Source organism: Anomalospiza imberbis, chromosome 5, assembly GCF_031753505.1.
Source record: "Anomalospiza imberbis isolate Cuckoo-Finch-1a 21T00152 chromosome 5, ASM3175350v1, whole genome shotgun sequence".
Classification (NCBI taxonomy): domain Eukaryota; kingdom Metazoa; phylum Chordata; class Aves; order Passeriformes; family Viduidae; genus Anomalospiza; species Anomalospiza imberbis.
Window position 1 is genome coordinate 45943678 of NC_089685.1, and position 13979 is coordinate 45957656.

A 13979-nucleotide genomic window follows, 5' to 3' on the forward strand; every position below is an offset into this window, starting at 1 on the left:
GGTTTGTGCTCTAAACAAGCAAACACTCTGCTGTTCACTGCCCCACACCTTCTCATTCCTGACATGATCCTCCTTGTTGTAAGGATCAATTCCAGCAGCGCCTCTCATGTCCTGCTGTGTCGCCTTTCATCCCATCCAGGGGAGATTCCAGCCTCTCACAAGGACCAGGGCATGTGGATGTGAAGCAGTGTGAAAATTACTTTCCTTGACCAGGCAGACATCAGCAAACACTCACCACCACATCTCCTGTGCTCATCTGCCCTATAATCTTGACCCCAAAGCTCCCACTGGCTCCCTGTCTGTCCCAGGCACAGCTCCTCACATTCCTGCTGCTCTCTCACATACTGAGCAGCTCCCCCTCCTTATCTTCCCAGCCTGTCCTTCCCACAGAGCCTGTATCCAGCCATTGCCACTCCTGTTTGAGCTGTCCCAAAATATCTCTGTGATCCCAATGAAACTATAGCCCTGCAATGGCCCACAGACCTCCAAATCCTGTGGTTCATTCCCAATGCTGCTCGTGGCAGTTCACAGGCAGCAGCCATAGACGGTCAACAGATACATTAAATACATATAAATAAATATATCTATACATATAAAAATATCTATAGGGTGATTTATGAGGTGACACAAAGTTCCTGCTATCTGAATATGGCACTTGATAGGGTCTAGAGCCCAAACTAGAAATTTAAACTAAACTAGATCATTGAGGAAAATTAATCCAAAATTAATCCAGTGAAGGCACTGCCACAATTGTTTACATTTGCACTGCTCCTTTTATTCTAGATAAAAATTGACCAAAGTTAACCCAAGTGCTCCCAGCAAGTCCTGGTGTCACCTTCTTTCCATATGAATATTCTCCAGTTTCCATCTTTTATATGTGCCATTATAGTCAACTCTCTAAATTTTTCAGGCCAGAAGTTATGTTCTTAGGATGCTGGATTTGATGATCCTTATGGATCTCTTCCAACTTGAGATTCTGATACACCCTTTCGCAATTTGTGTTAACTGTATAGAGACTGTTTATCTGTTCAGTGCTTTAAAATTTTTTTTAAAAATTGTTATGGGAAGTTTTCAACTTCCTTTTATACTTTTTTCTTCCCCGCTGAGTGGAAAATGGAGCTGTAATACCCATGATCTTTTTACTGTGCAGCAGAGGCAAGACTTGCACCATATGATGGTCATGACCTGCTGCCTAGCCCAGCTGTAAGTGACAAGGATCAACAATTAGGTGGTCACTTGATTCTTCCCACTGATTTTCCTCAGTTTGTTCTCTGTTTCCTCAAAGTTCAGAGGTCACACCTATTTGAGGGAAACTTTTCTCTTATTTGTAATTGCCTCTGTGTGCTTCTCTGTGATTAAAGTGCCAAGTGGACAAAGGCAAGCATAAGCCCATTTTGTTTGGCTACAGAGGGAGCCAAATAGGTTCTTCCATGTGAGAGAAATTATGGAAGGAGAAGATAAATGTGGATGACCAAAGTTAGGGAAGTTCACATGCAGAATGCTCTTCTCTTTGATGTATCTTTGCATTACCAGACAATTTCACCTTTAAACTACTCAGATGGTCAGTGTAGGAATTCAGCTGGTTAGAGGCCAGGTTTGTAAGGTTAGTGTGATCTCAGGCTCTGAGATGTCCTGTCTGACAATCAAGTTATAAAATAAACTCATCTTCCATGCTTTTAAATTGAGGCCCATGATAAATACACTTTTAAAAATGATACTTGAATCTAATCAAATCCTAGAGTTGGGTGTTTACAGCAGCACTGAAGACAGTCTCATGACTGTAATAAAACTAAGTGCCCATTTCAACAACCAGATGTGGAGTTAAACATGCACGTAAGGCCTCACACTTAAAAACCTTCCACATGGCAAGTGAGAGCAGCCCATTGTTCACTACAGGTTTGGGTTTTTTTTTTCCCTCTGGATTCCCAGCAGAAAGGGCAGTTAGCTTTATGGAGTATTTTTCTTGTACATTTGCTTGATTTCATAATGGCAGGGTGCCTCAATCACTCCCCAAATGTTAGAAATCTACAACTTTGATTCCTTCTACTCCTGGGTCTATAGGAAATAGGAAGGGCATTCTCTCTAAAATCCTCTTTATTAGTATTCTGCCTCAGTCTGTAGGTTGTGCTTACACAGTACCAGCCTGGGGCATTTGAAGTCTAAACGTCTGAATTGCTGCAAATACAGATTCTATGTTCTTTAGGATAAAGGATGATTTTATTTCTTTTTTTTTAATTCTCTCTGAAAATACCCACAGCGCTGCAGTTTAAGCAGTGGAGTAGGGAAGAACAGCTAGAGAGCACTTATTTGAAAGTTGGCGTTTCACAAAGTGGATCTGCACTTTACTTTTGGCCTTTTTGCCAGACTGATAGCTCAGCTAAAACAAATGTGGTGGTTTTGTCTGACGAGTTTTTCATTATTGAAGTGTATATAGTGGTATTTCAGCAGATTATATAAATTACAGTATAAGGATGTTACTGAGGCAAACTTTATGGATTAAAATGATATCTTTTATTAAATCCCAATCAGTATAGTTGAAAAAACCCCAACCAGAAAAATTTTCAGACATACAAGTGCTTTTCCAGATCTGAGGACCTCTAAGAGCCCATATACCCTAAGCAGAAGGAGATGGGTAATTATCTTCTGTCAGTCATCCTGCAAGGTTGTATAACCTCTCTACAGGTAAGGACATACCCTGATTTTGGAGAAAATCCTGTTCTCTCTTGCTGAGGCAGCCACGTGGAGGCAGCAGTGGAAATTGCATCCCTAGGATGAACGCACTGGGCCATAAAAGCAGGTGCTCTGGGCATTATGCCTTTAGCTACATTGTGCCTTCTGGGCCTGGCAGCTCCTCTGAAGTAAAGGCAGTGGCAACAGAATTAGTCAGTGAGCAAGATGATGATGATGTCAGTGGAACTAATCTATTTTAGTCTATTTCATTATTGTGTTTAGCAGTCATACATCAAAGTCTCCCAGTATCAAAAACATAGATAAAGGCAGACTGACAATTAATCAAAGTCTACCTGCTTTGGAGTATCACTGTATTTATTTTTAGCTTCAACAATTAAAGAAACTTGATACATTGACCATATAAAATATCCATAAGCAGAAGCAAGAAGTCAAAGCCTAGCGTAAATCTGGGTTCACAAAAGCCTTTGTTCCAAGTACTGAACAGACACACCGTAAAAAAACACAAAATCAACTATTTCTTGAGGATCTCTGCAGTACCGAATCCCAGAGAAAAAGAGCTAAACATAGACTTTTAATTTTGCTCTCCCTATCTCTTAGATGTTGCAGCCCTATTATTTACATTATTGTAAGATTGGGTTATTAAAAATTTAAGCAGAGTTAAAATGACTAGAAGTGATTTGTAGTGTCAGTCCAGAAGACTGTTGGTTGCTTTTTGTTTATCCACCTGTTTTCTGACTCCTTGAATAATTTCTCTTTCTTTAATTAAAAAAAAAAAAAAAAAAAAAAAAAAAAAAAAAAAAAAAAAGGCCAGCCTGCTGCTACTGAAACAAATAGGTACTGTAGGGCACTTGAGTCCCAGGCTTTGTTTTGCTGCCTGCATTAGGTGGGTTTAGGGGCCAGATGCACTGAACTTTGCAACAGACAGTGCTGGGACCATCTGTGCAGAGTCGGGGGGTGTCAAAGAAAGGCTGTTTGTGTAAGTCGTGGGAAACATAGTGGCCTGCCTGCCAGTGTGCTCCATGAATTGAACTAATTGAAGATTATACTCTAGAGCTTGCCGTAGCTCAGTGAGAGGATAATCCTTCATCAGCTGCAGTCGCAGCCAGTAATTGGTGCTTATTACAGGGAGGAGTTCCCCTGCAGTGCTGCAGAAATTGAGAGGCTTTAGTGTTTAATTATTGTCTTTCAAAAGAGATGGGAGGAAGGGGAAAAAAAAGGCCTGAGTGAGAAAGTCCGGGAATAAGGGGAGGGGCAGCAAGTGTAATGCAATTTCTGATAGTCTAGGCTAGACATTTAACAACTGAGACCGCCTTTTGTGTGAGAACACAACATTCTGGCATGGATAATGAGCCTCTGTTGTTTGTAATTAACCCCCGCATCACCACAAAGTCTTTGTCTGGAATATTGTCTTAAACGGATTGTTTGCCACACCTCTGGCACAGCTGAAAAGACTTTAAAGGTCATGACTTGCCACATTCATGACAACCTCACTTTTTGTTTTCATGGCATGGATTTGGTTTGGTGGGTCTTATTTATTTATTTATGTATAGTTTATTGCAGCCCTGACTGTAGGTGACACTCCCATTTTCCTCTGGCTCCATATTCATACTGGAAGATTACAAAGAAGAACATATGACCATACACATATACAGCTATGAAAAGGCTGTTGAATGACTCTGAACTTCTAGAAGTGAAAATGTTGATTTAGCTAAAAAGACATGCTGCTAGGATTTTATTTTTGGGGTTTGGATTTTCGTTATATAAAATTCTACCTTAGGTTAAAACTGATATAATATGATAGACCTGGAGTCCTCATATATGCAATTTCTTCCTTTCCAGGCACAGTTTTCTCTTACTCCAGTTCTTTCCATATTGGTGTTAAATAGATGAGTCTTACTGGGGACCTAAGATGAGCCACTCTGGTCCATAATTATCCACATTATGGTTTGTGTAAGAGTTTCTAAATGTTAATGTTATTGAAAAATAAGGATGCAATTTAAGCAAGGTAACCTAAACCCATTTCCCCAGTTTAAAGGCTGAGGGCCTCATGTGCAGCTCACAGGCCTGTGTGTGGTGATGCCAGTCTTCCAGATGCTGTGAAGAGCCTACACTGGCTCAGAGATGGAGGACGACCTCAGCACCATCATGGCCCAGAAATGTAAATCCTCACCAGAGACAGTCTGGGGCAGAAAGCAAAGGGGCCCATCCCCTGGACACTGCAGTGTACTGCTCTATGCTATCATTTATTTGTTATGGTATCCTTGGAACAGGACAACACTGCTCACTCATTTCAGCCCCAGCATGGGATTTTAATGTTAACTCTATTTTCCTTTTGCTTGTGAAAATTGCACAAACTGAAGTTTGTTTCTTTCACCTAAGACTTCTAGGAAAAAATACAACAGGCTAGCATTGTTTGGTGTTACAGAAGACAAAAAGCATGCCTGCCGCTAGAAAAGTCTTGCAAACCACATTTTATATGTTTGTCTGTCCCCTCTCTGCATATATGCAGAATGTAAAGAAGAAGATATGTCACAAGAGAGTAAATTAGGTATTAAATAAAACTATTAAGTAAAAGCAATATCCCTGGTAAAATATGTACATCTTTCCAGAGATTTCATCTGACACTATGTATCTGAGTCTGTTTAAATTTTAAGCTTGCAAGCTTTTTATAATTGTATTTTTTCTTCTACACACAGCCAAGTACTCAACTGTGCACTAAGTCCTATGGACTTCATTAGAATGTAAGTATGCATTGGAATTCATTAGATCCATTATTTTCCTTGTGGCATCAGATAACTAGCAAATAGCTGTGAAAAGTCCCCATGCCATAAAAAAAATCCCCACCTTTATTTTATAAATAGACATAGGGAGGTATAAAAACTGTCACAATAAGGAAATGAATCAAGAATTCAAAGTACAAATTTTTGTATCAGAACCAGAAACACAAACAGTGACCTTTCTGAAAAGAAAGAAGCTCTTTATTTGTCTCTTGTTGCTGAATACGGAAAACAACAATGACCTAAATGAGACCCGCTAAGTGCAAACAGAAAACAAATGCATAGTGGGCTTCTAGCATCGGCCACTCTCAGATGCTTAATTGCAATTTGCTAAATACACAGAGTTACCAATTTATTTTAACAAAATAGCATTCACACATTCTTAACAGTTTCAGCCTTGGCACCTGTTGAGTATCTCCTACCATCAAATAACTAATATGGCTTTGACACTGAGTGAATATCAGGGCTCAACCATTTTTTGTTAACTACAAATATCCAACCCCATCAGCATTTGGTACACAAGTGTGGTATTGGATATATCTGGGAGATGCTATTCCTTTAGCAGAGTAAGGTAGAAGGAAAGGAAAAGATTCCAGTACATTACGATCTGTTTCTCTTCAATCTTTTCCCCAAAGCTCCAGGAAAAACACTGTAACAGCTGCAGTTGTTCACTGTCCAGAAGTCTCTGTAGTGGCAATAATCATGTAAAGGTTGAAGGAAATGTGACTTCAAATTGATGCCACAAGGAGCCAAAAAAACCAAGCCAAACCAAACCAGAAAAATTTCCTGAGCAACCTGAATCAGTTTAGCCTGGGAAAAGTGAGTAAACAGATAAACTATAACATGGCAAAACTGGCTAGAAGGAATTAGCAAAAAGGAATCTGAGCTTGGCTCAAACCAAACAGGCTGGAGTGAATCTGAGCAGGAACCTGCCTGGGTGTGCTGGGCAGCTGATGGCTCTGACAATCTCTCACCAGAGACAATCTTGACAGTTTATTCTACTTTTTTTTACCTTTTTCCTCCTACCAGCCAAGAGAATCTCCCAATGTATATAGATATGTCTCTGTGTGTATGTGACATTTATGTTTATAATACATAACTTCAATATCTTGAGTTTTGGAAACAGTTTAATCTAATTACAATGATAATAAAGGCCGGAAAAATTAGTCTGTTCTCATACCTAAGAAGCATAAATGGTCCCCTCAAAAGTATCTACAAATAGATAAAAGAAAGTGTAAGCCTTTGGGAAAACAGCCTTTTTTCAAAGGTATTTATCCTGTTTAACAGAGATTTGCTTTGCAATTTTTAAATACCTAAATGTTTTTGTTCAAAATCCCGGAAACTTGTAATGGGCAGGTATTGTATAACTTGCAATGCCTTCTTAGACTTCAAAGTTTTAAGAATTATAAGTTGCTGGATGAAAAGAATATTCCAGTTAAGAATTTTAAGTATGATAAGAGTAGTAATGATTCTTGCCTTGCCTCCAGCAGGCCACAGACCAGTCTTGTTGGAGGAATTTGTTAAATTCATGGCAATTGCACTAATAAGCTGAGTTACACTCAGGTAAGAGCAAACATTAAATGAAGGGCATAATTACAGTTTGTTCCAGTAAAACTAACTGGAACAGGGCAGAGCTAGACAGATTAGCTCATGTAAGCTGCACATTTGTCCCAGCCCTTCCACTGAAATGATAAAAGAGGGGAATGCTGCCTCTTTAAACAATGTATTTTTAATTATGATTTCTAGTTTAGATGGTTGTAGAGAAAAAAGTTGAACCAAACTTTGACTTTTTTCTGAACATAGAGATTGTAATCAAAAAAGCATGTAAGGTGTTTATTTTTGCAAATACAACTATTTTAAAGTCATCCTATTTTGAAGACTGACTGGCACTTTGGAGTACTTACAGTTGGTAATGCCAGAAAACTCTGAGGCCATGTGGAGCCACTTCAGCAGGTCAAAAACAGGCATGCTATGATAATGTGTCATCCAGGAAGTTCAGTGTTTGGTAATTGGCTTCCTTGGCTTTCTCCCTCATTGTGAGCCCTCAATGTAGCCCCAGAAGCAGATTCCTTTCTCTGGACACACTCGTTCCCTTGTTCATGTACTCACAACTCTCTAGCTGAGAATTGCATTAAATAGGGTTAATGTTACATGATTTTCTTAATCTTTTTTTTTTCTTTAAGGCCTTAAAACTGTCTACTGCATCTTCTTTCAATTTGATGGGTGTTTTCATTCATTGTCTGTTTTCTCCCCTGCATTAGGTCACACCATACCTGGCAATGAACTGCTGCTGATTAAGGGGCTTCCATAGCACACAGAAAGAAAGAGAAAATCCCTCAAACCTAGTTTAGAGGTTCATAAGAAGCGTAACTGCTCTTTGGTAATGCCCTTTGATTCACTTCAAAACTGCAAAAATGCAGTTTAACCTTTTACTGGCAATAGAGCCACAGTTCTAAGAGACCGTCTGACAAATGTAAGGCATTGTGTGTAAAACCCTTCTATACCAAGGAGCCATGAGTCCAGAATTTACTATTTATTAATGACCATCTCTTACTGGTCATAAAATAATTTTCTACAAGAAGTCAGAAAACAGCACTGCCTTTAATGAAATGCTGATGTGTATGAGGGTAATCTGTCGCTACCAGTAAAGCAGCAGTGTATAGGATCAGTCTACCCAGATGTATTAGGTGGTTTTAAAAGCTTCCTTCACCCTGAAATAATTACTAAAATTGCAAGGAAGTCACTGATTTCTAATAAATATGTTTATTTTTTCATACATACATATATACATACATACATACATATATATATACACACAATTGAGACATAATATTTTAAATTAGTCTGGCTAACTTAATTCTATAAATTTTCTTGGAACATTGCCCTAATCTTCACATTCCCTCTGGCTTACTGACCCCACAGTCAGAGATTTCTGTTTATAGTGACTGCCCTGTTAAAACAATATTCTACTGAGTTTTTGGCCTAATGGTATTTAACCAGGAAGGGCCAGTAAATTACTTTCACTAGTATAACATATAAGAAAAAAAAAAGAGAAAAAAGTTTGGGATAACATCTCAGGTAATCAGTGTCTAGAACTGAACTCTTAGTACAAATTCATCCACAGGGCAGAGAGATATTAATTTCAAGTAGGCTGAAGTCCCTGGCCATGAAGGTTTGGTTGAGCATGGATTCACACTTTGGTTGCAGACTTCAGCCCAGCTATACAAAGGAAAGTTATACTCAACTTCAAAGCCTCACAGTTTTGATCTCATTGATTGTTTTGACTGGATAAAAGAATCAAGCATTTAGGATTAGAGCACTTAACTCTTTTGAGATTGGTTAAGAATTTACGGCTTATTAACCAATTAATTAACTTTAAGCTCTTAGTGCCTTAGCATGGCTGGGCTACTCTAAATTCCCAAGGAGACTTAAGCATCTACAGTGTCTTAGCATAGTTAAGATTTCTTCCCTCACTAAAAAGACTTAACTATGTTAAGGTTCCTTAAGCAGTTAACAAAGTTTATATGCACAGTAGCCATTGCCAATTTCCTTCTTATTTCTAAACAAGCAAAATCAGTGTAAAGAATTGTGCAATATGGAGAGATCAAGCTATTACCTGAAACATTCAAGAAATGTTCAGGCATGATGACTGATTGAGCATTACCTTTGTGAAACAGAAATCTTCATCAAGTGGTTTTGGCTATGCCACCAGAGAGAATTCTGCATTGATAAATCACTAGTGCATTGAATTACTGAAGTGCATGACCATAAAGCCCTAATTTTTAAACTTAAGGTTTGTTTTTATTGTGTTCATACATGTATCCTAAATTACTAAAGTATTCATTAGCTTGTCAACATATTAATCCTATACAGTTAAGCAAAAACTAACTTTTATACAGGTCAGTAAAGCCCTTGTATGAAAGAGACAGGACAATGCTCAATGGCACTGAGTCCTTTCTCTTCTACTTCAGCGTATTTGTTAAGTCAATAAAAATGTTTATTTCAAATTGTTCACATGCAAAAAAAAGGACTATGCAATGCTTAAATTCTGTAAGTCTTTCATGCATTTATGAGGAGAAAAAAGAATAAAATTAGATTGTTCATTTTGAGCTAGTTGAGCAGGAAAGAAAACCAGTTAAACATATTGTTACCTAGTTTATGCTTAACTCTTCTTTTAAGCAGCAAGATTGACATGACTGAGGATTGTGTTTGTTCAGATGAAAAATTCTAATTCTACTCCTAATGATTATAACAGAAGTGTAGTAACCTGTATGATCCACTGACAGTTCTTCCAGATGAAAAGATAGGTGTATCTATCCACAATGCAAAGTAAAATTGGGATGACTTTCAAAGATGCTCTGATATGAAATGCTATTATTGCTGCCACAAACTATAAAAAACTCCACTCTTTCCTTTGTATACAGGGCAGCTTTTGAAGGAAGTGAGGACAAGTTATTTTTGTGGTAGCATTTAATGGAACATGTAGTAAAATGGTTTTTCTCCTTTCTTCAGTTTATTATTCTGGTGTGAGTTTTGTGGTTCAGGTTTTTTTTTTTTTTTGGGGTTTTTTCTGATATATGCTGTTACTTTGAGAAGATAGTTTTTTGAAGGTGCTTCCATTCACTCATACAGTCTAACAGTTGCCACAGTCTAACAGCTTCATATAAAGACAAATGCCCATTCTCATACCCAAATAAGACAAGGGATGACAGTCATAGGTAGTAACAACAGGTATCCCTCCTTTACAACAGTCACCCTTCCATGGTCCTCCTTAAACTGGTTAGTCAGCCAAACAACTTGCTTGTCTTTCATAGGAATTACCTGAGCCTAAAAACATTCACAAATGTCAGAGGCTGAATTTAAGGTTCCTGAGCTTCAAGAGCTCATCACTTTATTACAGCATTTTATTTTATATACCTAAGCTACAATTCCCAGTTACTGCAGCTCCAGCTGTGACAGCTCGGCAGTCCCTCAGATGATGATCTTGAATGTCCAGTCAGAAAAGAAGCACACATGCTTACGTGTCTAGCTGTGGAAAAGATAATTATTTTCTCCCCCTCATCATACAGAACCTCTACAGCAGGAACAGATATAGTCCTTTATCCTCTAATTTCCATCACTTCTTTACAGTAAGTAAACTCTGTGACTTTGCCCTGAACTCAAGGCCTAAAAAATACCCCTCTCCATTCACAGTTTTCTTTTACCACAACATCCCAGATATCTTCAGTTTCTGAATATTGTCAGTGATGGCAGCCAGATATCTATGACACAGACAACAAAAGCTTTCCATCTGCACCAGAGGCCTTTGAAGGAGAAAGTAATGCTCTGGACTCTGCTGGACTGATTCTGACTGTATGTTGCCCCTGTGAAGACATCAGAAGGTGCTAAGCACAAAAGGGATTAAAAAGCCTGTCCTGGTTTAGGGCAAATGTGGGAGAAAACCTCCAAAGAGGTTCCTCTAGAAAGCAGATTCAAGCAGCCCCTCTCCCAACTGGTTCAGGAAAATATTTCCTTGAAGAAAAATGGAAAAAAACGGTTTATTTAACAGGAAAAGGATTCAGCAGCACAGAAAAAAGAACAATATTTGTGGTGTTATATTTTAGTTAAATGGTATGCTCTGTCTCACCCCTTGAAAATGCATGGTTTATTCCAAGCCTGTGATCCTCCCCTGCAGTATCCTGTGTCTGTAATCCCATTGGCCCAATCTGTTCCGCGCCCACTTTGAATCTCCCTGTTAAGTAAGTGTGCTGGGGGATGAGGCTCACTCTCTCTTCGCGGCTCTCCTGGCTGGTGCTCTCTCAGCCCCTCTCTCCCCCTCCCCTTCCTCCCCTCACTCCCCTCTCCCCCCCCATCCCTCAGAAACCATGCTGCCTCCCAGGGGTAGGACCCCAATAAATCCTCATCTAATGAGCACCCTCATAGGCCGTGTGGAGTCTCCTTGCCTGTCTGCTGCTACCAGCGAACTCACATCTTAGGGGGCCCCCCCCGAAACATGCCGCGACAAATGGCGCCCAACGCCGGGCTCGAAGATCAACAGACAGCCCTGAGACCGCCACCCCGCCCTGCCGGAACAGCGCAGAACCCCGCGGAACACCGCTTCAACACCGCCTCCAGCACAGCAGAGTGGCCGCACCGGGCCGCAGCCGCGGCCCCATGCAGCCCTATCACCACCAAGTAGATGCCCCGCGATCCCACCACCACCAGCCAGCTCAGCCCCAGCCTGGCGTGGTGCGGCCCTGGCCCAGTGTGGGCCCAGGCCCCGGCGCAGCCCTGGCCCGCCACGATCCTGCCGCTGCACGTGCGCACCCTGGCACCCAGAGAAGCCGCGCGGAGTGCACCCAGCCCCCTGCCTGGCAGTGGCGGGGGGGACCCTTCAGAGTGGGCAGACCGTGCGGAGCGCCGAGCCCTAGCAGCCGATGCCCTGGACCACAGCAGCGGCAAAAGCCCACCAGTTTCCACTAGGGAGCCACCAGACGACCCGGGCACCGCGCCCCCCAAAACTGCTTTCATCGGTTCTGTGACCTCCTTCCTCAGTCTTACTCTCTCCCTCCCTTGCTGCCCCTTCTCCCTAACTTAATCCCTAACCCACCTTGCCCTAAACAAAACCCCAAGAGTACCCAGCATAGCCACAACCATGTGTCAGCCAATATGGCTCCAGCCACATGGCACGGCACCATCTTCTGCTTCTCCTTCCCTAAATTCCTTTCTTCCGGCTTTTTCTCTCCCATGCTCCGCCCCTTCCCTGTCTCTCATGAACCAACCCCCCCCCCCCCCCCCCCCCCGCTTCAGCTCCTAATTCCCACCTTCCGCCTTCCAAATCCCACAGGGTGGGAGCTGGAATTGGGGAAGAAGCTAAGAAACCAAAACCCAAAGCTAAAATAATTTTGTAATACCAGTTTTAACAGCCCTGTATATTTAGTTGAATTGTAAATTGTACTTCATGATCTCCTTTTCCTGTTATTCCAAGAGCAGGATGAAATCCTTCTCTGCAATCCATACCCCTTTTTTCCTTATTTTGGGTAGTTCACAAGGAGCAAACCGCTCGAAGGCGCAGGGTACCCCAAAAAGATTTTTCTTCTGCAGAGTCCCTGGCTCCCCGTAACCTCCCCAGTTCCCAATCCCTATCCACTTGTTCTAGCTGAAAAGAGCTCGTCAGCTAGAACTTTTATCCTAAAACTCTCTAACCTTTTTATCATTCTTATCCCATACCTGTCTTCTCTCCATTTCTCCCCTGTCCCCATGAAGTAGTTTTTGCAATTATGCTTTTCTAGTTTAAGTGTGTGTTCATATTGCAGATTGTCTGTCCTGTTTTCAGTTTTAGAAAGCAGGGGCCTGTCAGGTCACAAGGGTAGATCCAACGAGAAGCAGTTTTCAATTATTTCTTGAGTAGTGAGTGTTCAGATAGTATTAAACTGCTGGACCAGAATCGCTTTTGGGTTTATGCTGTCCTCAGTAGGTTCTGAGGGTGACTGATAACCTAAAATGGTGTCTGGGAAATTATTTTGCATTTTTTTGTGGTGAATGCTCCCTGAATGTAGGCAGTAGTTGAAGTCAAATTTCTTTTCTCTTTGTTTTTCTTTTAACGACCTAAAACCGGGGGTCTTCTGGGTTAAACTGGTTGGAAGGTGGAAGCAGTGGTAAAGCTCAGATCCAAGGGTGAGAATCTGAGGCCACAAAGCTGTCTGGATTCCAGGGGGCTCCAGGTGTTTTCCTGTCCCTGAGAGGGGGAACAGAAGTCAACGCCATAGCCTAAAACTGGGGACTGTGGTGGTCCGAAACCCAGCTGGAAAAGGTAAGACGCCATTGGGCCAGTCACGCTGAAAAGGCCAATCCCAAAACTCTCATGAGCTTAGTGCCAAAGGCTGAATCCTTTTAAGCACTCGTCCATGCTTTAAATTCGTTTAAAAATCTGCAATATGGACCCACATAAGCCATTTATTACAATTAAATACTCATTTTATCTTTGTACTGTGTTAAGACCCTTTCAGAACTGAACAATACCTACCATGAAAGGCAAAGAGCAAGTCAAATGGACTGTTTATAGTGTATTCAATTTATCCGCACTGCAGTTGTACTTATTTTATGCTGTGAAACTGTGTAATTACTGCTTCATTTTTAAATTGTTAATTATCATAATTCTCTTCATGTTTTTTCTAACAAAAAAGGGTGAATTGTGGTGTTATATTTTAGTTAAATGGTATGCTCTGTCTCACCCCTTGAAAATGTATGGTTTATTCCAAGCCTGTGATCCTCCCCTGCAGTATCCTGTGTCTGTAATCCCATTGGCCCGATCTGTTCTGCACCCACTTTGAATCTCCCTGTTAAGTGTGCTGGGGGATGAGGCTCACTCTCTCTTCGCCAGCTCTCCTGGCTGGTGCTCTCTCAGCCCCTCAGACTCCAGATTTGGGGTAAGAAGAATCTAACCCCACATCAAATTGCAAAGGGCCCTGCAGTTACCTTCCCCTGCAGTTTGTCTGGTCCTTAGGTCACCTACACTTTGTTATCAATTCT

General features: G+C 41.0%; 1 long non-coding RNA gene across 1 annotated transcript; it reads left to right on the forward strand.

The window, feature by feature from the left end:
• The first annotated feature begins 3486 nt into the window (after window positions 1–3486).
• On the forward strand, window positions 3487–7062 carry LOC137475007 (uncharacterized). Its single transcript, XR_010999627.1, has 4 exons — window positions 3487–4150; window positions 4531–4641; window positions 5388–5432; window positions 6959–7062. It is a non-coding gene; the product is annotated as an uncharacterized lncRNA (long non-coding RNA).
• Window positions 7063–13979: the final 6917 nt, after the last annotated feature.